General features: G+C 41.6%; 1 long non-coding RNA gene across 1 annotated transcript; it reads right to left on the reverse strand.

The window, feature by feature from the left end:
- Positions 1–261: 261 nt before the first annotated feature.
- Positions 262–24,819, reverse strand: LOC117523594. The gene is made up of 4 exons (XR_004564551.1): positions 24,661–24,819; positions 20,003–20,008; positions 7,500–7,508; positions 262–272 (listed from the first exon to the last, which is right to left on the reverse strand). It is a non-coding gene; the product is annotated as an uncharacterized LOC117523594 (long non-coding RNA).
- Positions 24,820–25,165: the final 346 nt, after the last annotated feature.

Below are 25,165 nucleotides of genomic sequence, written 5' to 3' on the forward strand. Positions count from 1 at the left end.
AAGGACCGTTACTTTATTGACAGACCTCGTAAGTGCCTGTAATTCCTTAATGTTAAGCCACATGACTTATAGTAGAGCGGGTACCTTGTTTCATTTCAGCTTTGTTCTGGTGGTGTACAGAGACAATGTGATAAAAACAGACTCTTCAAATACTTGCATCCTCACTGTATCTGTTTAAACAAACTAATTCACTGTATGTTCTTCAATTTGTCAAGATTCAACAACTAACATGAAACACATTCTACCTGGTTCATCCTTTTATTCATCATGATCTATTTTAATTCAAGCTCCGTCTACTGAAAACGTTGGACTCCTTTAATGTCAATGAATAAATTGCTTTGGCCTTTTTCATGCACTGCAGACAGCAGCTGGTGTAGGATTTCTATATTTAGTGGACCATCTGTGGGCCAATTGTGAATCAGAAAACAACTGTTGCATGTTCCCTGTGGTGGTAACCGTGTAGGGCTTCCACAGCAACACTGTAGCTGAGTGGGTGAGTGAGTTAGTCCATCACAGCCGGCTTCTGCACACAAACAGTGAAAAACAGTAAATACTGTCAACCTCATGTACAGTATATATATATATATATATATATATATATATATATATATATATATATATATATATATATATATATATATATATATACAGTGCAGAAAAGAATGAAAAATGTTGTTGTATTGCATTAAACCTGCTTTTTGTGCATTTTCCAGTGTATAAGTTGTGCTTTTTTGTTTTGTTTTTACTAGCTTGAGGGGCCCTGTGACTTCCATACCGAAAAATTACGTTTGTATTAATAATAAAAAAAGTTCCATTGGCTTCTCCCGTGTTTTATTTGGGGTCACCTGCATATTGTTGTGACAGAAGTTCTACACCGGCTGCCCTTCTTGACACAACTCCATGGAGAATGGGCAGGGGTGGTGTCAAATCAGAAAACTTTCACAGTGGACACAAGCATACTTAACCACTTGGCCACCACCACTGCTTTTGTATTAACAGAATTTCTAGTAGTTATTTCTACAGGAAGTTCCCAGGATTCAAAGCAATAAACAAAACAAATTCCAACAATGAACAAATGAATATATTTATATATAAATGATAAGAACTACATGACAACAATACAAAAAAATCCCAAATTAAAGAGCTGATGATAAAGAAAAAAGGAACAACTTGTACTCTTGAAAACACAGTATTTATTTTTCTCTCAACTTCCACTTTAACTTAATTGTATTTGATTCTAATGTATTCGACTGAGTACTTTTATGACATCACTAAATAGCTAAGGAGTGACCGACATCACTCACACACACACACAGTGAGGTTTGGCATCTGTGTGCCGGTGTGTCAGTGTTTCTTTCTGCATCTGTGTGTAAATCACCACAATAAAGTCTGTGTAGAGCCGCTGGTCCGAGAGCAGCCTGAAGCCTTTCAGTGAACATTCACTTTGTCTTTCAGTAAAAATGTCACAGTTTAATTTGATTCCACTTCATGGGGTCACAATTTGATTAAAAATGATTTTCAATTCAAAAATCGTTTTTTGTTTTAAATCAGTTCAGCGCATAGAGCTGCTAATTTCAGGATCGCCTCTACTGGTGGTTGGCTCTCACTGCGGTATTGTATCACTTCCTGTTCCGGAGCACAGCGGTGTTTTTCTGTATCTGTTAGCTGTTTAATCTGCGCAGTTAGATTGATCTAGTTATCTAGATTACGATTTGTTTCACAGTGTAATCTTCACGTGCCTTAACTAAAGCACTCCTTCTACTGAATCACCTCTAAATTATTTACACATTATTCACTTTGCGTGTTTTTAGGAATCCGCTAGCTTAGCGTAGCTACTAGCTCTTAGCCGATTTAGCATGGCGGCTTCTCCTGTCTCTCCCGCACTTTTCTGCTCTGGGTGTGAAATGTTTAGTTATTCCTCGGCCTCCTTTAGCAGTAATGGTACTTGTAATAAGTGTAGCTTATTCGTAGCTTTGGAGGCCAGGCTGGGCAAATTGGAGACTCGGCTCCGCACCGTGGAAAATTCTACAGCTAGCCAGGCCCCTGTAGTCGGTGCAGACCAAGGTAGCTTAGCCGCCGTTAGTTCCCCCCTGGCAGATCCCGAGCAGCCGGGAAAGCAGGCTGACTGGGTGACTGTGAGGAGGAAGCGTAGCCCTAAACAGAAGCCCCGTGTACACCGCCAACCCGTTCACATTTCTAACCGTTTTTCCCCACTCGACGACACACCCGCCGAGGATCAAACTCTGGTTATTGGCGACTCTGTTTTGAGAAATGTGAAGTTAGCGACACCAGCAACCATAGTCAATTGTCTTCCGGGGGCCAGAGCAGGCGACATTGAAGGAAATTTGAAACTGCTGGCTAAGGCTAAGCGTAAATTTGGTAAGATTGTAATTCACGTCGGCAGTAATGACACCCGGTTACGCCAATCGGAGGTCACTAAAATTAACATTAAATCGGTGTGTAACTTTGCAAAAACAATGTCGGACTCTGTAGTTTTCTCTGGGCCCCTCCCCAATCAGACCGGGAGTGACATGTTTAGCCGCATGTTCTCCTTGAATTGCTGGCTGTCTGAGTGGTGTCCAAAAAATGAGGTGGGCTTCATAGATAATTGGCAAAGCTTCTGGGGAAAACCTGGTCTTGTTAGGAGAGACGGCATCCATCCCACTTTGGATGGAGCAGCTCTCATTTCTAGAAATCTGGCTAATTTTCTTAAATCCTCCAAACCGTGACTATCCAGGGTTGGGACCAGGAAGGAGAGTTGTAGTCTTACACACCTCTCTGCAGCTTCTCTCCCCCTGCCATCCCCTCATTACCCCATCCCCGTAGAGACGGTGCCTGCTCCCAGACTACCAATAACCAGCAAAAATCTATTTAAGCATAAAAATTCAAAAAGAAAAAAATAATATAGCACCTTCAACTGCACCACAGACTAAAACAGTTAAATGTGGTCTATTAAACATTAGGTCTCTCTCTTCTAAGTCCCTGTTGGTAAATGATATAATAATTGATCAACATATTGATTTATTCTGCCTAACAGAAACCTGGTTACAGCAGGATGAATATGTTAGTTTAAATGAGTCAACACCCCCGAGTCACACTAACTGTCAGAATGCTCGTAGCACGGGCCGGGGCGGTGGATTAGCAGCAATCTTCCATTCCAGCTTATTAATTAATCAAAAACCCAGACAGAGCTTTAATTCATTTGAAAGCTTGTCTCTTAGTCTTGTCCATCCAAATTGGAAGTCCCAAAAACCAGTTTTATTTGTTATTATCTATCGTCCACCTGGTCGTTACTGTGAGTTTCTCTGTGAATTTTCAGACCTTTTGTCTGACTTAGTGCTTAGCTCAGATAAGATAATTATAGTGGGCGATTTTAACATCCACACAGATGCTGAGAATGACAGCCTCAACACTGCATTTAATCTATTATTAGACTCTATTGGCTTTGCTCAAAAAGTAAATGAGTCCACCCACCACTTTAATCATATCTTAGATCTTGTTCTGACTTATGGTATGGAAATAGAAGACTTAACAGTATTCCCTGAAAACTCCCTTCTGTCTGATCATTTTTTAATAACATTTACATTTACTCTGATGGACTACCCAGCAGTAGGGAATAAGTTTCATTACACTAGAAGTCTTTCAGAAAGCGCTGTAACTAGGTTTAAGGATATGATTCCTTCTTTATGTTCTCTAATGCCATATAACAACACAGTGCAGAGTAGCTACCTAAACTCTGTAAGGGAGATAGAGTATCTCGTCAATAGTTTTACATCCTCATTGAAGACAACTTTGGATGCTGTAGCTCCTCTGAAAAAGAGAGCTTTAAATCAGAAGTGTCTGACTCCATGGTATAACTCTCAAACTCGTAGCTTAAAGCAGATAACCCGTAAGTTGGAGAGGAAATGGCGTCTCACTAATTTAGAAGATCTTCACTTAGCCTGGAAAAAGAGTCTGTTGCTCTATAAAAAAGCCCTCCGTAAAGCTAGGACATCTTTCTACTCATCACTAATTGAAGAAAATAAGAACAACCCCAGGTTTCTTTTCAGCACTGTAGCCAGGCTGACAAAGAGTCAGAGCTCTATTGAGCTGAGTATTCCATTAACTTTAACTAGTAATGACTTCATGACTTTCTTTGCTAACAAAATTTTAACTATTAGAGAAAAAATTACTCATAACCATCCCAAAGACGTATCGTTATCTTTGGCTGCTTTCAGTGATGCCGGTATTTGGTTAGACTCTTTCTCTCCGATTGTTCTGTCTGAGTTATTTTCATTAGTTACTTCATCCAAACCATCAACATGTTTATTAGACCCCATTCCTACCAGGCTGCTCAAGGAAGCCCTACCATTATTTAATGCTTCGATCTTAAATATGATCAATCTATCTTTGTTAGTTGGCTATGTACCACAGGCTTTTAAGGTGGCAGTAATTAAACCATTACTTAAAAAGCCATCACTTGACCCAGCTATCTTAGCTAATTATAGGCCAATCTCCAACCTTCCTTTTCTCTCAAAAATTCTTGAAAGGGTAGTTGTAAAACAGCTGGGTGATCATCTGCAGAGGAATGGTCTATTTGAAGAGTTTCAGTCAGGTTTTAGAATTCATCATAGTACAGAAACAGCATTAGTGAAGGTTACAAATGATCTTCTTATGGCCTCGGACAGTGGACTCATCTCTGTGCTTGTTCTGTTAGACCTCAGTGCTGCTTTTGATACTGTTGACCATAAAATTTTATTACAGAGTTTAGAGCATGCCATAGGTATTAAAGGCACTGCGCTGCGGTGGTTTGAATCATATTTGTCTAATAGATTACAATTTGTTCATGTAAATGGGGAATCTTCTTCACAGACTAAAGTTAATTATGGAGTTCCACAAGGTTCTGTGCTAGGACCAATTTTATTCACTTTATATATGCTTCCCTTAGGCAGTATTATTAGACGGTATTGCTTAAATTTTCATTGTTACGCAGATGATACCCAGCTTTATCTATCCATGAAGCCAGAGGACACACACCAATTAGCTAAACTGCAGGATTGTCTTACAGACATAAAGACATGGATGACCTCTAATTTCCTGCTTTTAAACTCAGATAAAACTGAAGTTATTGTACTTGGCCCCACAAATCTTAGAAACATGGTGTCTAACCAGATCCTTACTCAGGATGGCATTACCCTGACCTCTAGTAATACTGTGAGAAATCTTGGAGTCATTTTTGATCAGGATATGTCATTCAATGCGCATATTAAACAAATATGTAGGACTGCTTTTTTGCATTTACGCAATATCTCTAAAATCAGAAAGGTCTTGTCTCAGAGTGATGCTGAAAAACTAATTCATGCATTTATTTCCTCTAGGCTGGACTATTGTAATTCATTATTATCAGGTTGTCCTAAAAGTTCCCTAAAAAGCCTTCAGTTAATTCAAAATGCTGCAGCTAGAGTGCTGACGGGGACTAGAAGGAGAGAGCATATCTCACCCATATTGGCCTCTCTTCATTGGCTTCCTGTTAATTCTAGAGTAGAATTTAAAATTCTTCTTCTTACTTATAAGGTTTTGAATAATCAGGTCCCATCTTATCTTAGGGACCTCGTAGTACCATATCACCCCAATAGAGCGCTTCGCTCTCAGACTGCAGGCTTACTTGTAGTTCCTAGGGTTTGTAAGAGTAGAATGGGAGGCAGAGCCTTCAGCTTTCAGGCTCCTCTCCTGTGGAACCAGCTCCCAATTCAGATCAGGGAGACAGACACCCTCTCTACTTTTAAGATTAGGCTTAAAACTTTCCTTTTCGCTAAAGCTTATAGTTAGGGCTGGATCAGGTGACCCTGAACCATCCCTTAGTTATGCTGCTATAGACGTAGACTGCTGGGGGGTTCCCATGATGCACTGTTTCTTTCTCTTTTTGCTCTGTATGCACCACTCTGCATTTAATCATTAGTGATCGATCTCTGCTCCCCTCCACAGCATGTCTTTTTCCTGGTTCTCTCCCTCAGCCCCAACCAGTCCCAGCAGAAGACTGCCCCTCCCTGAGCCTGGTTCTGCTGGAGGTTTCTTCCTGTTAAAAGGGAGTTTTTCCTTCCCACTGTAGCCAAGTGCTTGCTCACAGGGGGTCGTTTTGACCGTTGGGGTTTTACATCATTATTGTATGGCCTTGCCTTACAATATAAAGCGCCTTGGGGCAACTGTTTGTTGTGATTTGGCGCTATATAAAAAAAAAATTGATTGATTGATTGATTGAAGTGTGCTGAGGCAAATTATGTCATAAAAGCAAAGTGTGTCTAAGATTATGTAGTTTTATAATTGAACAAGACAATGTAAAGCCCCAGTCACACGGAACTAACGAAGGACACCGAAGCCAAAACGAAACAAGAAATCTGGACTTCTGTTGACTTTCGGAGACATCGTTTAACCATCGTCCAGCTTCATCAGAATTTTCAAACTGTTGAAAAATGTGAACGAATCTTGACAACAACCGCTATTCCTTTGTATTCCATTTTGCTTTCTGTCTTGACAGTTCCTCATTGTTTGCGTAGTTCCCGTACCATCAGCGTTCTGTTTGATTTGTCGTCCAATTTCATCCAACCTCCCAAGTCTGATGTCTTGCACAAACATTGCAAAATCTGAACAGATCTATAACTTAAGATCCGACGAGCTGAACGTGACTCGTCCATGTGTGGGACGAAAAGCAACGTTTACATACAGAAACAATAGCAGCAACAACGTTTGATCAACTACTTTAACTATTTACGCACGTTGCAGTGCGCGTACATGTTGTTATAGTGAAGACAAACCTGTTGACAAGACAATGCAGCTGCAGGTGGCTGTGGAGAGCACAGACTCACTGCAGAAATGTTCACAAGTCACAGTTCGCTTCGTTTTTCTTTTGTTAGTTTCGGTTTCGTTTCGGTTGAACTCTGCACTCACAGGCTTTTCAGTGATGGGACAAGTACAGGCTCATTCGTCCACTTTTTCTCAACGATTTGTGGCTTTGTGACTTTTTTCCTTTGTTCAGATTGTCCTAAAAGTTCCCTGAAAAGCCTTCAGTTAATTCAAAATGCTGCAGCTAGTGTACTGACGGGGACTAGAAGGAGAGAGCATATCTCACCCATATTGGCCTCTCTTCATTGGCTTCCTGTTAATTTAAAATTCTTCTTCTTGCTTATAAGGTTTTGAATAATCAGGTCCCATCTTATCTTAGGGACCTCATAGTACCATATCACCCCAATAGAGCGCTTCGCTCTCAGACTGCAGGCTTACTTGTAGTTCCTAGGGGTTTAAGAGTAGAATGGGAGGCAGAGCCTTCAGCTTTCAGGCTCCTCTCCTGTGGAACCAGCTCCCAATTGGTATCAGGGAGACAGACACCCTCTCTACTTTTAAGATTAGGCTTAAAACTTTCCTTTTTGCTAAAACTTATAGTTAGGGCTGGATCAGGTGACCCTGAACCATCCCTTAGTTATGCTGCTATAGACTTAGACTGCTGGGGGGTTCCCATGATGCACTGAGTGTTTCTTTCTCTTTTTGCTCTGTATGCACCACTCTGCATTTAATCATTAGTGATTGATCTCTGCTCCCCTCCACAGCATGTCTTTTTCCTGGTTCTCTCCCTCAGCCCCAACCAGTCCCAGCAGAAGACTGCCCCTCCCTGAGCCTGGGTCTGCTGGAGGTTTCTTCCTGTTAAAAGGGAGTTTTTCCTTCCCACTGTCGCCAAGTGCTTGCTCACAGGGGGTCGTTTTGACTGTTGGGGTTTTTCTGTAATTACTGTATGGCTTTTGCCTTACAATATAAAGCGCCTTGGGGCAACTGTTTGTTGTGATTTGGCGCTATATAAATAAAACTGATTTTATTTGATTTGTTCAGCGATCACATTGTACCGTGTGACTGAGCCTTAAACAAAAACAAATCCACAAATACAGCTATTCATTTTCCATAACTTTCATTCTGCACAGGTTAAATATTCTCAAGGTTGGCGCTATTTCACTTCAGCAAATTGGCCAATCTGAAGGCGAGAACTCATACTTCCATGAGAGGCCACTCGGTGAAAACACACTTGGTCTGTATGCTGTTCTAAAGAACTCACTTCTAATGGCCAGCTATCATTGCCTGGAACAATGAGATTTATATACTGAGCTGACCTCAAATGATCCATTGTACATTAAATTGACTTTATTGATGAGCTGGACCCGTTTGAAAAGTGACCAAATTATCTGGGTCAAGATGTGCTGTATTGTCTGAAATCTAATTCCTTTATTCTCTGCAATAGAATCTTTGGTGGAAAGTGAAAATGAAAGCAGAACCAAGGTTTTGGAGATTTCCTGATTCTCTGAAATAAAAGCAATTATTTTCAAGCTAGGAAGCATTTTAAATCAATCCCACAATGAAAATGTACACATTAAATTGTTTCTGTAAAACAACCATGGAAGTGTTGCGATTGTTAATTATGGATGACTGCCATATTCTTTATCAATTCAGAAAATTTATTGAAACCCTATACTGAAAAAAAAAAATACAAGTACAGAGATTTTTGAGCGCTCAGCCGACACACACACACTCCCGTTGCTGACATCTCTTTTTCTTCAGCTATCCACTTCCCCTTTATTAAAAACTTCGTGTGCTACTCTGAGATACTCATCAATTCTGAGAAAGATTGCTTAGTTCTAAGAACAATGGTTTAGTTCATCACACCTTGTCTTTGAAACAGCCTGTTTTCTTATTACTGATGTGGACATTAGGTTTAGGGCATGAGACATGCCACTAAAATAACTTTATGTGCAGACAGTGCAGCTTTCAGCAAGGTTGCATAACAATTATTCCATAACAGAATGAACATACCTATGACAGAAGCCATAGACATACATCACCTACACAGTTGTTATAAGCAGGTTATTTGTCTTAATGACATGCCCTTAATTTGAATGAAAATCATGGTAATTAAATTATGCGGCACTTGCTAGCAGTAGTCAACTATTACATATTATGACTAGTCGTACCAACCCTGCCGCCAAGATGGTGAACCACTCCTCAGAAATCCTACGGGTTAGGACACAGAAGACGTGTCCACTATATATACAGTCTGTGGGTTTGAACACAGTAACATTGCCTCTTTATTTAATGTACCTTTTTTCACCCTGTCTGCATATATAGTGATGGTATGTTGGCAAAGCTGGCAGAACTATATATATATATACGAGGTCTATTAGATAATAAACCGACCCTTTTATTTATTTTTTTTAACTATATGGATTTGAATGACGTGCGATTACACCAATCATGCTTGAACCCTCGTGCGCATGCGTGAGTTTTTTCACGCGTGTCGGTGACGTCATTTCCCTGTGGGCAGGCCTTGAGTGAGATGTGGTCCCGCCCTCTTGGCTGAATTCCTTTGTTTCACACGGTGCTCGAGACGGCGCGCGTTGCTTTATCAAAAATTTTTCTGGACCTGTGAGGAATATTCGAGTGGACACTATTCGAGAAATTAAGCTGGTTTTGGTGAAAAGTTTAACGGCTGATGAGAGATTATGGGGTGTTTCTGTCAGTGTAAGGACTTCCCACGCAGCGGGACGTCGTGCAGCGCTTCCAGGCGCCGTCATCGGCCTGTTTCGACCTGAAAACATCCTAATTTAAGGCTTAATTCACCCAGGACGTCGTGAGAGAACAGAGAAGATTCAGAAGAGGCTGGCATGAGGACTTTATGCGGACATTCCACTGTTTAAGGACATTTTGTAATGAAAGACGTGCGCGCAAATTCGCCGAGTCGTTTCCGTGATGACTCGGCAAATCTGTGTGCGCCGCGACAGGAAAAACACCTCCGTGTTGAAAACCATTTGTAAAATTCAGGCGGCTTTTGATGGCTTTCAACAAGTGAGTAACTGAGAAATTGTTTAACAGCTTGGGCATGTTCCAACTTGCCCGTCAAGGTTTCCAACGGAGGTGTTTTTCCTGTCGCGACCCCCCGCGGTCGGGTCCGGCCCGACATGCGACTCTGCCCGCACGTTCTTTCATTACAAAATGTCCGTTAACAATGGAATGTCCGAATAAACTCCTCATGCCGACTTCATCTGAAAGTTCTCTGTTCTCTGATGACTTCCTGGGTCAACAGAGCCTGAAATGTGGAAGTTTTCAACTTGAAACGGCGAGACGCTGCCGCCTCGAAGCGCAGATCGCCGTCAGGCACCGTGGGCCGTCCTTACGGCGACACTACCAGACCAAAATCTCTCATCAGCCGTTAAAATTTTTACCGAAAACCAGCTGAATTTATCGAATGGTGTCCACTCAGTTGTGCCTTACAGTTTTGAAAAAAATTTGATCAAACAAAGCAGCAGTCTCTGAGCCATTCCTAAACAATGAAAAAAATCGACGAGAGGGTGGGCCACTCCTCACTCAAAGACTGCCCACAGGTGAATGATGTAACCGACAGGCGTGAAAAAACTCTCGCATGCCCACGAGGGTTCAAGCATGTCTGATGTAATCACACGTGATTCAAATCCATATGGTTTTTGAAAAAAATAAGGTCGGATACTTTTCTAATAGACCTTGTACATATATATATATATATATATATATATATATATATATATATATATATATATATATATATATATATATATATATATACATATATATATATGCAACTTGATCTTGCAAGACAGATAACATATGGTGCGTGGGTGAACATAGTGTGCTTGTGTGACATTCACCTGCCCTAACTGATCAGCGTATAACGTTTTATTTAGTGAGCATATCTATACGCCTATTCTAGGACACCAGAGCCTTGATCCCCTTGGGAACACCCAAAACCAAATTGTGGTGAAGGCCACAAACAGGCCACGAACACCAGAGACTCAGATCACCGCTAAATATCTTATCACTACTGAGGCTAGTGTGTGGCCAAGACCAAAGTACAGAAGGAAGTGACGGATGCTCGGTTCAAATCCCAGCCTGACCGTAAAATCACTAAGAGCCCTTGGGCAAGGTCCTTAATCCCCTAGTTGCTCCCGGTGTGTAGTGGGTGTCTTGTATGGCAGCACCCTCACATCGGGGTGAATGTGAGGCATTATTTGTAAAGCACTTTGAGCGTCTGATGCAAATGGAAAGCGCTATACAAATGCAGTGCATTTACCATTTAGGTGTCAATCAGTTCTGGAGTAAAGCTCACGTTTCTGTATTTTTCATTATCTGCTCAGTTGCAGTGAGTCTATTGATTTTTTTTTTTAATTCACTGTCTGCTCATTGGTGCTGAGCGTCTAATAAAATCTCATCAGTCCCTGAAGGTTCACAAGAGCCTGAATCATTATCTCACTGATACATTTTGGTGATACATTTAGACTTTCATTCGTTTTCTATACCTGCTTACTCCAATCAAGGGTCACAGAGGGCTGAAGCGTATCCCAGCAGTCACTGGGCATGAGCCAGCATGGACAGGCCATCTGGCGTACCGGGCAGTCCATTTATTTATTTTACAGAATCTTCCCATGTGACATGGATCACTTCATCATGACAGGAGCCACACAGTCAAGTGCACGTACCTTGACAGAATAGGATCCAGGATGCAGAGCCCCAGGGGAAACCAGGAGATCCAGGACAGCAGAAGGTCCCAGGGGTAAGGGAGGCACCCACCTGGGTCATTGGAGCAGCCTGATGAACCACCAGGGGAGCAACCCAGGCGCAACCCCAATGCACCCTCCCCAGACTGATCCCAATTGAGTGTTTAGTGGTTCACTTAGAACTTGAAGCTCTCTGACAGTAGCTTTCAGAAACTGCTGCACTTCCCCTAAACATCAAGTCTGTTATCCTCTCTTGTGGTTTTGCATCTCATGCTATGTGGTAATCCTCACATGGACATGGGCTTTGTTCATCCAACACGATGCTTACAGGCTGATGGGTAATTTTAAGTCTTAAAGCAATTTACTTTCCTCTTTGGGATTTACTCCAGCAGTGCGGCTAATGCACTTTATGTACCTCTGTGGAGCTCTAAGACGTCTCAGACACAGGCTCATTCCTGTCCAGTCTGTGCTGAATTCAGTATATATGTTTGACCTGCTCTTGGTGTCAGTCAGTTCTAGAGTAAAGCTGACATGTTTCTCTATGTTTCATTATCTGCTCAGTTGCAGTGAGTCTATTTTTTTTTATATTCACTGTCTCTGCTCATTGGTGCTGAGCATCTAATAAAATCTTATCAGTCCCTGAAAGTTCACAAGAGCCTGAACCATTATCTCATTAATACATTTTGGTGATACGTTTAGACTTTGATTCATTTCTATACCTGCTTACGCCAATCAAGGGTCACAGAGGGCTGGAGCCTATCCCAGCAGTCGCTCGACGTGAGCCGGCATGGACAGGCCATCTGGCATACCGCACAATGCCTGATGGGCCGACACTCATTTTTGGGCCAGTTTTCATAATTTAAGCAAAAAAGTATATTAAAAATCATTTTTATCATTTATAAATAGAATAATAGCAACAATTAATTCTAAATGATCTTGTATATATGTCTTCAGAGACATTTCTTTACTGGTGTCATCATCATGTATTTCAGAATACAGTTCTCAAACCCTCAAATACCTTTAAGCTTCCTGTTCTTCTCTGTGTTGGGGGCTGTGTTTTGATAAAGTTTTCAGCTGCCTGTGGGTCAGTGAGGGAATATTCAGTGTTGTTCACCATGATGATGAGTTTAGTTGGGTAGTGCTGGCTGCAGGATATTCCAGCGTTGCGTAGTTTCACCTTGACAGGATTGAATGTGGTCCACAGTTTGTTGACTTCGGGACTCATGTCAGGAAAGATGTGTACAGGTGATCCTTTGTAGAATAGGCGGCCTTTGTTTCTTGCTGTGGAATCTTCTCCCTGTCAGGGATGTAGTGTAGACGGATGATCAGGGCTCTCAGGCGTTCTCCTGCTCATAGTTTGGGGGCAAGAGTCCGATGAGATCGATCTATCAGGATTGGTAATTATAAGTTTTCTTCTCTAAGCACTTCTGAAACAAATTCTGTAATGAAGAGGGTTGTCTTCCCTGCTTCTGTGTCTTCACTAACTCCCACCACCTGAAGATTTTGCCTCCAGGTTCTGTTTTCTAGATCCATGTATTTTTCCTGTAGTTGACTATAATCTTTCTGTAAGGTTCCTGTGCTTTTTCCATGGCAGTCATTTTGTCTGAAACATCACAGAGAGATCTTTCCATTTCTCATTTCTGAATGAATTCTAAGCAGTGTTTCCATTTTCTGAGTTTGTTTCAGAGCATATTAATGTCTGCTTTAGCTTCTAAACATCTCTCCGTATCACCTGATGCATCGTCTCAATCTCTGCTGTAATATCATTCTTTAAATCTTCACAGTACATACACGTAGTTCACTTTGTCCCAGAGAAAGAGGTGATTCTTCCCCCATCATTGCACCTTCCGCTTGTTGTAATTTTCACTAGCATAAGCCGTGCTAATCAGTGTTTTATTAGCTGTAGCCTCATTAGCTGTCTCGATGCTAACCGGCGTAGACGGTCTAAGCATTTGATACAGCATCCCAACAGCATTCGAAACAATCTGATCGCTGATTTTTGATCCAGCCTGTTGAACTTAGGACTTGGACAACATGTTGCTTGAAAAGACCTTGACAATGCAACATATAGTAATGTACATTCTGATTAGTGTGACACACAACTTGTCTATGGTATACCAAAGCAAAACTATTTATATACATAGTACATATTGCAATTCAATAACTTTCGTTTGATCAATCAATCAATTTTATTTATATAGCGCCAAATCACAACAAACAGTTGCCCCAAGGCGCTTTATATTGTAAGGCAAGGCCATACAATAATTACGTAAAAACCCCACGGTCAATGTAATTGTACACCTACCATAATCAATGATTATTACCAGTTTCACCCTTTTATATAAGATTCTTGCTGTACTCAGTTCTTTTTAAATGCTTGTCAAAGTTTTGACAAATTCGGGGCAGATTTGCTTCAACCAATATTTGAGTGAGGCACTTCTTAGGAAATTCTTCTTAGGACCAGTGACTTTATAAGACCAGACAAACGGGAGGTGATTGGAACGCACCTCTCAGTTTCCAGCTGTGTAGATGAGGTTCCACGTGTAGTCACAAAAAAACCTGTAGATCACTGTGACCAAAATAGTTTTGTTCCACATTACACTGTCATTTATGTCAGCATCTGATGGAAGGTAAACAATGTCTGTGGGACAGATAGTAATACTGTTATACATTTAGAGAAAAGGTTTTAATATTGAAGACAGGCAGAGGTTTGGTACACAGTTTGTCAAGTAGCCAAATATCGGTAACTGGCAGTTGTGAGGCAGAGGCGTGGTCCAAGAAACAAGCAGAGTTCAAATACATGACGTGGTGGAGTTCCATGGCAGAGACAAAATCAAGGTTAAAAAAAAAACATGGCAGGGACTGTGGAAAAGGATGGAATGCGGACATAAAGTTCCATGAACTGGCAGAAAACACTGGAGAAGCAGGGTTTAAATACACTGGTGGTAACTCTGGAAAATTAGACACAGACCTGTGCAGAGAACATTCAGGAAGGGGGTGTGGTTGGATGAATCAAAGATGAGGGAAGACAGGAGGCAAGAGAGTGCAGTAAGACAAAGCAGACAGAATTAGAATGAAGGTGAGGGAAGCTGGTGCAAGATAGTGCAGTAGGACAAACACAAAGACAGAATCCCAACAATAATACAAAGTAAATGCAAAACCCACACATGAAAGGAACAAAGAATCAAACCAGGAACCAAATCTTAAAACCTGAAAAGAGATCAACTCGAAGACCGAGGGCTAAACATGGACGGAACTAACAATGAGTCAAAATATAACACACAGATAATACAACCAATGACTAAAATACACCCTCACCCTCTGCACCGGACTGTAGCGGAGCTGACCAGCTCATTCAGTGACAGGCAGGTCCGATACCGCAGGTCATTTCTCCCTGCCGCTGTCAGACTGTACAATAACACTGTGAAATAACCACATGCAATAATATGTCCACAAATCACGTGCAATATGAATATGTCCACAAATCATCTGCAATAACAACTTGTTTACAAATCCCTGCACTAATGTCACCTTATCACATCTAAACTCCATTTCACATATTGTAAATAAGATGCTCCTGCCTGTTTTTCAATCCCAGTCATGTTTATATATATGCATATGTATATGTGTATGTGTATAGGTATGTGTGTACATATGTGTATGCGTGTATGTATGCATATGTGTGTGTGTATATATATATATATATATATATATATATATATATATATATATATATATATATACACACACATATATATACATATATATATATATACACATACATATTCTCAACAAAATATACATTGACTGGTGGTTGGCTCTCACTGCGGTATTGTATCACTTCCTGTTCCGGAGCACAGCGGTGTTTTTCTGTATCTGTTAGCTGTTTAATCTGCGCAGTCAGATTGATCTAGTTATCTAGATTACGATTTGTTTCCCAGTGTAATCTTTACGTGCCTTAACTAAAGCACTCCTTCTGCTGAATCACCTCTAAATTATTTACACATTATTCACTTTGCGTGTTTTTAGGAATCCGCTAGCTTAGCGTAGCTACTAGCTCTTATCTGATTTAGCATGGCGGCTTCTCCTGTCTCTCCTGCACGTTTCTGCTCTGGGTGTGAATTGTTTAGTTATTCCTCGGCCTCCTTTAGCAGTAACGGTACTTGTAATAAGTGTAGCTTATTCGTAGCTTTGGAGGCCAGGCTGGGCGAATTGGAGACTCGGCTCCGCACCGTGGAAAATTCTACAGCTAGCCAGGCCCCTGTAGTCGGTGCGGACCAAGGTAGCTTAGCCAGCCGTTAGTTCCCCCCTGGCAGATCCCAAGCAGGCCGACTGGGTGACTGTGAGGAGGAAGCGTAGCCCTAAACAGAAGCCCCGTGTACACCGCCAACCCGTTCACATCTCTAACCGTTTTTCCCCACTCGACGACACACCCGCCGAGGATCAAACTCTGGTTATTGGCGACTCTGTTTTGAGAAATGTGAAGTTAGCGACACCAGCAACCATAGTCAATTGTCTTCCGGGGGCCAGAGCAGGCGACATTGAAGGAAATTTGAAACTGCTGGCTAAGGCTAAGCGTAAATTTGGTAAGATTGTAATTCACGTCGGCAGTAATGACACCCGGTTACGACAATCGGAGGTCACTAAAATTAACATTAAATCGGTGTGTAACTTTGCAAAAACAATGTCGGACTCTGTAGTTTTCTCTGGGCCCCTCCCCAATCGGACCGGGAGTGACATGTTTAGCCGCATGTTCTCCTTGAATTGCTGGCTGTCTGAGTGGTGTCCAAAAAATGAGGTGGGCTTCATAGATAATTGGCAAAGCTTCTGGGGAAAACCTGGTCTTGTTAGGAGAGACGGCATCCATCCCACTTTGGATGGAGCAGCTCTCATTTCTAGAAATCTGGCCAATTTTCTTAAATCCTCCAAACTGTGACTATCCAGGGTTGGGACCAGGAAGCAGAGTTGTAGTCTTACACACCTCTCTGCAGCTTCTCTCCCCCTGCCATCCCCTCATTACCTCATCCCCGTAGAGATGGTGCCTGCTCCCAGACTACCAATAACCAGCAAAAATCTATTTAAGCATAAAAATTCAAAAAGAAAAAATAATATAGCACATTCAACTGCACCACAGACTAAAACAGTTAAATGTGGTCTATTAAACATTAGGTCTCTCTCTTCTAAGTCCCTGTTGGTAAATGATATAATAATTGATCAACATATTGATTTATTCTGCCTAACAGAAACCTGGTTACAGCAGGATGAATATGTTAGTTTAAATGAGTCAACACCCCCGAGTCACACTAACTGTCAGAATGCTCGTAGCACGGGCCGGGGCGGAGGATTAGCAGCAATCTTCCATTCCAGCTTATTAATTAATCAAAAACCCAGACAGAGCTTTAATTCATTTGAAAGCTTGTCTCTTAGTCTTGTCCATCCAAATTGGAAGTCCCAAAAACCAGTTTTATTTGTTATTATCTATCGTCCACCTGGTCTTTACTGTGAGTTTCTCTGTGAATTTTCAGACCTTTTGTCTGACTTAGTGCTTAGCTCAGATAAGATAATTATAGTGGGCGATTTTAACATCCACACAGATGCTGAGAATGACAGCCTCAACACTGCATTTAATCTATTATTAGACTCTATTGGCTTTGCTCAAAAAGTAAATGAGTCCACCCACCACTTTAATCATATCTTAGATCTTGTTCTGACTTATGGTATGGAAATGGAAGACTTAACAGTATTCCCTGAAAACTCCCTTCTGTCTGATCATTTCTTAATAACATTTACATTTACTCTGATGGACTACCCAGCAGTGGGGAATAAGTTTCATTACACTAGAAGTCTTTCAGAAAGCGCTGTAACTAGGTTTAAGGATATGATTCCTTCTTTATGTTCTCTAATGCCATATACCAACACAGTGCAGAGTAGCTACCTAAACTCTGTAAGGGAGATAGAGTATCTCGTCAGTAGTTTTCATCCTCATTGAAGACAACTTTGGATGCTGTAGCTCCTCTGAAAAAGAGAGCTTTAAATCAGAAGTGTCTGACTCCGTGGTATAACTCACAAACTCGTAGCTTAAAGCAGATAACCCGTAAGTTGGAGAGGAAATGGCGTCTCACTAATTTAGAAGATCTTCACTTAGCCTGGAAAAAGAGTCTGTTGCTCTATAAAAAAGCCCTCCATAAAGCTAGGACATCTTTCTACTCATCACTAATTGAAGAAAATAAGAACAACCCCAGGTTTCTTTTCAGCACTGTAGCCAGGCTGACAAAGAGTCAGAGCTCTATTGAGCTGAGTATTCCATTAACTTTAACTAGTAATGACTTCATGACTTTCTTTGCTAACAAAATTTTAACTATTAGAGAAAAAATTACTCATAACCATCCCAAAGACGTATCGTTATCTTTGGCTGCTTTCAGTGATGCCGGTATTTGGTTAGACTCTTTCTCTCCGATTGTTCTGTCTGAGTTATTTTCATTAGTTACGTCATCCAAACCATCAACATGTTTATTAGACCCCATTCCTACCAGGCTGCTCAAGGAAGCCCTACCATTATTTAATGCTTCGATCTTAAATATGATCAATCTATCTTTGTTAGTTGGCTATGTACCACAGGCTTTTAAGGTGGCAGTAATTAAACCATTACTTAAAAAGCCATCACTTGACCCAGCTATCTTAGCTAATTATAGGCCAATCTCCAACCTTCCTTTTCTCTCAAAAATTCTTGAAAGGGTAGTTGTAAAACAGCTAACTGATCATCTGCAGAGGAATGGTCTATTTGAAGAGTTTCAGTCAGGTTTTAGAATTCATCATAGTACAGAAACAGCATTAGTGAAGGTTACAAATGATCTTCTTATGGCCTCGGACAGTGGACTCATCTCTGTGCTTGTTCTGTTAGACCTCAGTGCTGCTTTTGATACTGTTGACCATAAAATTTTATTACAGAGATTAGAGCATGCCATAGGTATTAAAGGCACTGCGCTGCGGTGGTTTGAATCATATTTGTCTAATAGATTACAATTTGTTCATGTAAATGGGGAATCTTCTTCACAGACTAAAGTTAATTATGGAGTTCCACAAGGTTCTGTGCTAGGACCAATTTTATTCACTTTATACATGCTTCCCTTAGGCAGTATTATTAGACGGTATTGCTTAAATTTTCATTGTTACGCAGATGATACCCAGCTTTATCTATCCATGAAGCCAGAGGACACACACCAATTAGCTAAACTGCAGGATTGTCTTACAGACATAAAGACATGGATGACCTCTAATTTCCTGCTTTTAAACTCAGATAAAACTGAAGTTATTGTACTTGGACCCACAAATCTTAGAAACATGGTGTCTAACCAGATCCTTACTCTGGATGGCATTACCCTGACCTCTAGTAATACTGTGAGAAATCTTGGAGTCATTTTTGATCAGGATATGTCATTCAAAGCGCATATTAAACAAATATGTAGGACTGCTTTTTTGCATTTACGCAATATCTCTAAAATCAGAAAGGTCTTGTCTCAGAGTGATGCTGAAAAACTAATTCATGCATTTATTTCCTCTAGGCTGGACTACTGTAATTCATTATTATCAGGTTGTCCTAAAAGTTCCCTAAAAAGCCTTCAGTTAATTCAAAATGCTGCAGCTAGAGTACTGACGGGGACTAGAAGGAGAGAGCATATCTCACCCATATTGGCCTCTCTTCATTGGCTTCCTGTTAATTCTAGAATAGAATTTAAAATTGTTCTTCTTACTTATAAGGTTTTGAATAATCAGGTCCCATCTTATCTTAGGGACCTCGTAGTACCATATCACCCCAATAGAGCGATTCGCTCTCAGACTGCAGGCTTACTTGTAGTTCCTAGGGTTTGTAAGAGTAGAATGGGAGGCAGAGCCTTCAGCTTTCAGGCTCCTCTCCTGTGGAACCAGCTCCCAATTCAGATCAGGGAGACAGACACCCTCTCTACTTTTAAGATTAGGCTTAAAACTTTCCTTTTTGCTAAAGCTTATAGTTAGGGCTGGATCAGGTGACCCTGAACCATCCCTTAGTTATGCTGCTATAGACGTAGACTGCTGGGGGGTTCCCATGATGCACTGTTTCTTTCTCTTTTTGCTCTGTATGCACCACTCTGCATTTAATCATTAGTGATCGATCTCTGCTCCCCTCCACAGCATGTCTTTTTCCTGGTTCTCTCCCTCAGCCCCAACCAGTCCCAGCAGAAGACTGCCCCTCCCTGAGCCTGGTTCTGCTGGAGGTTTCTTCCTGTTAAAAGGGAGTTTTTCCTTCCCACTGTAGCCAAGTGCTTGCTCACAGGGGGTCGTTTTGACCGTTGGGGTTTTACATAATTATTGTATGGCCTTGCCTTACAGTATAAAGCGCCTTGGGGCAACTGTTTGTTGTGATTTGGCGCTATATAAAAAAATTGATTGAATTGATTGATTGAATACTCAACAAAAATATAAACGCAACACTTTTGGTTTTGCTCCCATTTTGTATGAGATGAACTCAAAGATCTAAAACTTTTTCCACATACACAATATCACCATTTCCCTCAAATATTGTTCACAAACCAGTCTAAATCTGTGATAGTGAGCACTTCTCCTTTGCTGAGATAATCCATCCCACCTCACAGCTGTGCCATATCAAGATGCTGATTAGACACCATGATTAGTGCACAGGTGTGCCTTAGACTGCCCACAATAAAAGGCCACTCTGAAAGGTGCAGTTTTATCACACAGCACAATGCCACAGATGTCGCAAGATTTGAGGGAGCATGCAATTGGCATGCTGACAGCAGGAATGTCAACCAGAGCTGTTGCTCGTGTATTGAATGTTCATTTCTCTACCATAAGCCGTCTCCAAAGGCGTTTCAGAGAATTTGGCAGTACATCCAACCAGCCTCACAACCGCAGACCACGTGTAACCACACCAGCCCAGGACCTCCACATCCAGCATGTTCACCTCCAAGATCGTCTGAGACCAGCCACTCGGACAGCTGCTGAAACAATCGGTTTGCATAACCAAAGAATTTCTGCACAAACTGTCAGAAACCGTCTCAGGGAAGCTCATCTACATGCTCGTCGTCCTCATCGGGGTCTCGACCTGACTCCAGTTTGTCGTCGTAACCGACTTGAGTGGGCAAATGCTCACATTCGCTGGTGTTTGGCATGTTGGAGAGGTGTTCTCTACATGGACGAATCCCGGTTCACACTGTTCAGGGCAGATGGCAGACAGCGTGTGTGGCGTCGTGTGGGTGAGCGGTTTTCTGATGTCAATGTTGTGGATCGAGTGGCCCATGGTGGCGGTGGGGTTATGGTATGGGCAGGCGTCTGTTATGGACAAAGAACACAGGTGCATTTTACTGATGGCATTTTGAATGCACAGAGATACCGTGACGAGATCCTGAGGCCCATTGTTGTGCCATACATCCAAGAACATCACCTCATGTTGCAGCAGGATAATGCACGGCCCCATGTTGCAAGGATCTGTACACAATTCTTGGAAGCTGAAAATGTCCCAGTTCTTGCATGGCCGGCATACTCACCGGACATGTCACCCATTGAGCATGTTTGGGATGCTCTGGACCGGCGTATACGACAGCGTGTACCAGTTCCTGCCAATATCCAGCAACTTCACACAGCCATTGAAGAGGAGTGGACCAACATTCCACAGGCCACAATTGACAACCTGATCAACTCTATGCGAAGGAGATGTGTTGCACTGCATGAGGCAAATGGTGGTCACACCAGATACTGACTGGTATCCCCCCCCAATAAAACAAAACTGCACCTTTCAGAGTGGCCTTGGGAGCAAAACCAAAAGTGTTGCGTTTATATTTTTGTTGAGTGTATTTCTACCTCATTTTCTTATGTCTTGTACTGTTACAAGTATTATTATTATTGCTTATCCTTGCACACGCTGTTTGATGAACATTTTCCTCGACTTGCATCAATCTTGTGTGTTTTTTTAAGAGCTGACGTAACATGTGAATTTCTCCTCTGTGAGATCAATAAAGTTTATCTTATCTTAAATATAATAACAGGAAATCAAAGACCAAGGGTCATCGTTCCTCCAAGGCTTGTCTCCCTCAATGTCGTCTACTATAAATAAGGCTCGAAATGATAAGGCTGTATCCCCCACAGCTTCTTTAGAAACACCTTCAGACTTGACTTCACAAAAAAGCTCCACACTGGAAAAAGAATTGTCCGAAAACAGCTTGACCTCTGATGTATTTACAATTGATTTGGGCTTGAATCAGCTGCTCCCGTTCAGTTTACATGCATATGTATATTTGGAAAACACAAAAATATCAATGTTCTGTTTTTTTCAGGTGCTCATGTGAACACAGTCAACCAAATCGCATCGTATTGCATTGTGAGGAATTGAATCACCATCAAATACATATAAAATCGCTATCGAATTGGGAACAGGGGTGAATCGTATCGCACCAAATCATCAGTATCGTCATGTATCGCTATATGTATCGAGGTGCGTATCGATCGGTGTCAGTGATGAGATTCACATGCCAAAGCTTGATGCAGTGCTGTCTGAGGGATCAGAGACTATGGGTGTACAAACTATTCTTTCGTCCTTGCTCTTTATGCACTGAAATTCATATCACACACTGTAGAGGGAGAAAGAAATCGCTGTTTTGAAAGGTCTATAATTTTATGTAACTGTAACTTTTGCTGCTCACTCAGCCTTTTGTGGATACCGCTTTAGGACTAATCATGATTACAGTCACTTGTTGATATCACCTGTTTGAAATAACATTATTTCTTTTTTAACCTCATTACTATCCCTAATTTGGAATGTGTTGGGGTGTGGTGATGGTTCAAATCAAATCAAATCAATTTCATTTATATAGCGCCAAATCACAACAAACAGTTGCCCCAAGGCGCTTCATATTGCAAGGCAAAGCCATACAATAATTACAGAAAAACGACCCCCTGTGAGCAAGCACTTGGCGACAGTGGGAAGGAAAAACTCCCTTTTAACAGGAAGAAACCTCCAGCAGAACCAGGCTCGGGGGGGGGGGGGGGGCAGTCTTCTGCTGGGACTGGTTGGGGCTGAGGGAGAGAACCAGGAAAAAGACATGCTGTGGAGGGGAGCAGAGATCAATCACTAATGATTAAATGCAGAGTGGTGCATACAGAGCAAAAAGAGAAAGAAACACTCAGTGCATCATGGGAACCCCCCAGCAGTCTATGTCTATAGCAGCATAACTAAGGGATGGTTCAGGGTCACCTGATCCAGCCCTAACTATAAGCTTTAGCAAAAAGGAAAGTTTTAAGCCTAATCTTAAAAGTAGAGAGGGTGTCTGTCTCCCTGATCCGAATTGGGAGCTGGTTCCAGAGGAGAGGAGCCTGAAAGCTGAAGGCTCAGCCTCCCATTCTACTCTTAAAAACCCTAGGAAATACAAGTAAGCCTGCAGTCTGAGAGCGAAGCGCTCTATTGGGGTGATATGGTACTATGAGGTCCCTAAGATAAGATGGGACCTGATTATTCAAAACCTTATAAGTAAGAAGAAGAATTTTAAATTCTATTCTAGAATTAACAGGAAGCCAATGAAGAGAGGCCAATATGGGTGAGATATGCTCTCTCCTTCTAGTCCCTGTCAGTACTCTAGCTGCAGCATTTTGAATTAACTGAAGGCTTTTCAGGGAACTTTTAGGACAACCTGATAATAATGAATTACAATAGTCCAGCCTAGAGGAAATAAATGCATGAATTAGTTTTTCAGCATCACTCTGAGACAAGACCTTTCTAATTTTAGAGATATTGCGCAAATGCAAAAAAGCAGTCCTACATATTTGTTTAATATGCGCATTGAATGATATATCCTGATCAAAAATGACTCCAAGATTTCTCACAGTATTACTAGAGGTCAGGGTAATGCCATCCAGAGTAAGGATCTGGTTAGACACCATGTTTCTAAGATTTGTGGGGCCAAGTACAATAATGGTTGAGTGGTTACAGCACCAACCACTTATGCAGAAGGTCACCAGTTCAAGCACTGGCTGAGACTGGCACATGATGACCTGCTCCTGGTAACCCAGCAATAAAAGGTGTGCCTGACTAATAGCTGAGGAATGTATAAATGAGGTTGAGCACATAAAACATGAAACAGCTTGGGTTCATGCTGTCTGCAGTGAAACAGAAGTCAAAGTAAATGTAAGAATCACTGCAGCTTTTTTTATTTGCATTTTCCATATGGTCCCAACATTTTCTGACTTTGGCTGTAAGTGGGCTGTAGTGTGCATTTTAGTATGATTTGTAATCCACGGTACATTTGGTAATAATTTATGTTCAGTATTTTTATTAAGAAAATCAATCTGCATGACTGCGATTGGTTCCCATCTTTCACAAACTCTGCCATGATTCCAAGAATATTCTGTCCTTAATTATGTTATAGCAGCAAACTTTATTCAAAATGCCGACATTTTAGTCTGTAAATAATGCAGAGGTTCAAACGGGAACAAACAAGGAAGACAAAAAATAATGCAGCATTACCTTTTTTTCATTGTTACTTTATTTTTTGTTTCTGAATGAAAACACTTTTAAATTGTTCAGTTTTGTTTGACTGTGTTTCAACAGCAGAACATTTCCACTTAAATGTTTGAAACATTTTGACAGCAACATTATGTGCTGGTGTTGGCATATATCGATGCAGAGACAATATATGCCCTGCGACAATACATGTCGTAAAAGCCTCCATCATCCATAAATGGAAGTCATTCAGCTCCACCTGGCCTGTTCCTCGAGCTGGCTGCCCGCCTACACTGAGCAATCAAGGGAGGATGGCCTTAGTGAGGGAGGTGACCAAGAACTTGATGGCCACTCTGTCAAAGCTCCAGCATTCCTCTGTGGATGGACGAGAACCTTCCAGAAGGACAACCATCTCTGCAGCAATCCACCAATCAGGCCTGTATGGTAGAGTGGCCAGACGGAAGCCACTCCTTAGTAAAAGGCACATGGCAGCCGCCTGGAGTTTGCCAAAAGGCACCTGAAGGACTCTCAGACCATGAGAGGCAAAACTCTCTGGTCTGATGAGACAAAGATTGAACTAGTAAAGAGACTAATCAGGATGAGGGAAAGATGAATGCAGCAATGTACAGAGACATCTTGGAAGAAAACCTGCTCAGAGCACTTTTGACCTCTTACTGGGGCGACAGGTCATCTTTCAGCAGGACAATGACCCAAAGCACACAGCCAAGACATCAAAGAGTGGCTTCAGCACAACTCTGTGAATGTCCATGAGTGTCCCAGCCAGAGCCCAGACCTGAATCTGATCAAACATCTCTGGAGAGATCTGAAAATAACTGTGCACCGATGCTCCCCATCCAACCTGATAGAGCTTGAGAGGTGCTGCCAAGAGGAATAGACAAAACTGCCCAAAAATAGGTGCACCAAGGTTGTGGCATCACATTCAAGAAGACTCGAGGCTGTAATTGCTGCCAAAGGTGCATCAAAGGGTGTGAATACACCCTGGATAGGCTGCCAGTTCATCACAGGGCCACATATAGACAGACAAACACATTCACTCTGATGGTTAATTTAAAGTTTCTACTTCACCTGCATGTCTTTTGGAAGTGGAAGGCAGCCGGAGCACCCAGAGGGAACTCAC

Source organism: Thalassophryne amazonica, chromosome 13 (assembly GCF_902500255.1).
Source record: "Thalassophryne amazonica chromosome 13, fThaAma1.1, whole genome shotgun sequence".
In the NCBI taxonomy this organism is placed as follows: Eukaryota; Metazoa; Chordata; class Actinopteri; order Batrachoidiformes; family Batrachoididae; genus Thalassophryne; species Thalassophryne amazonica.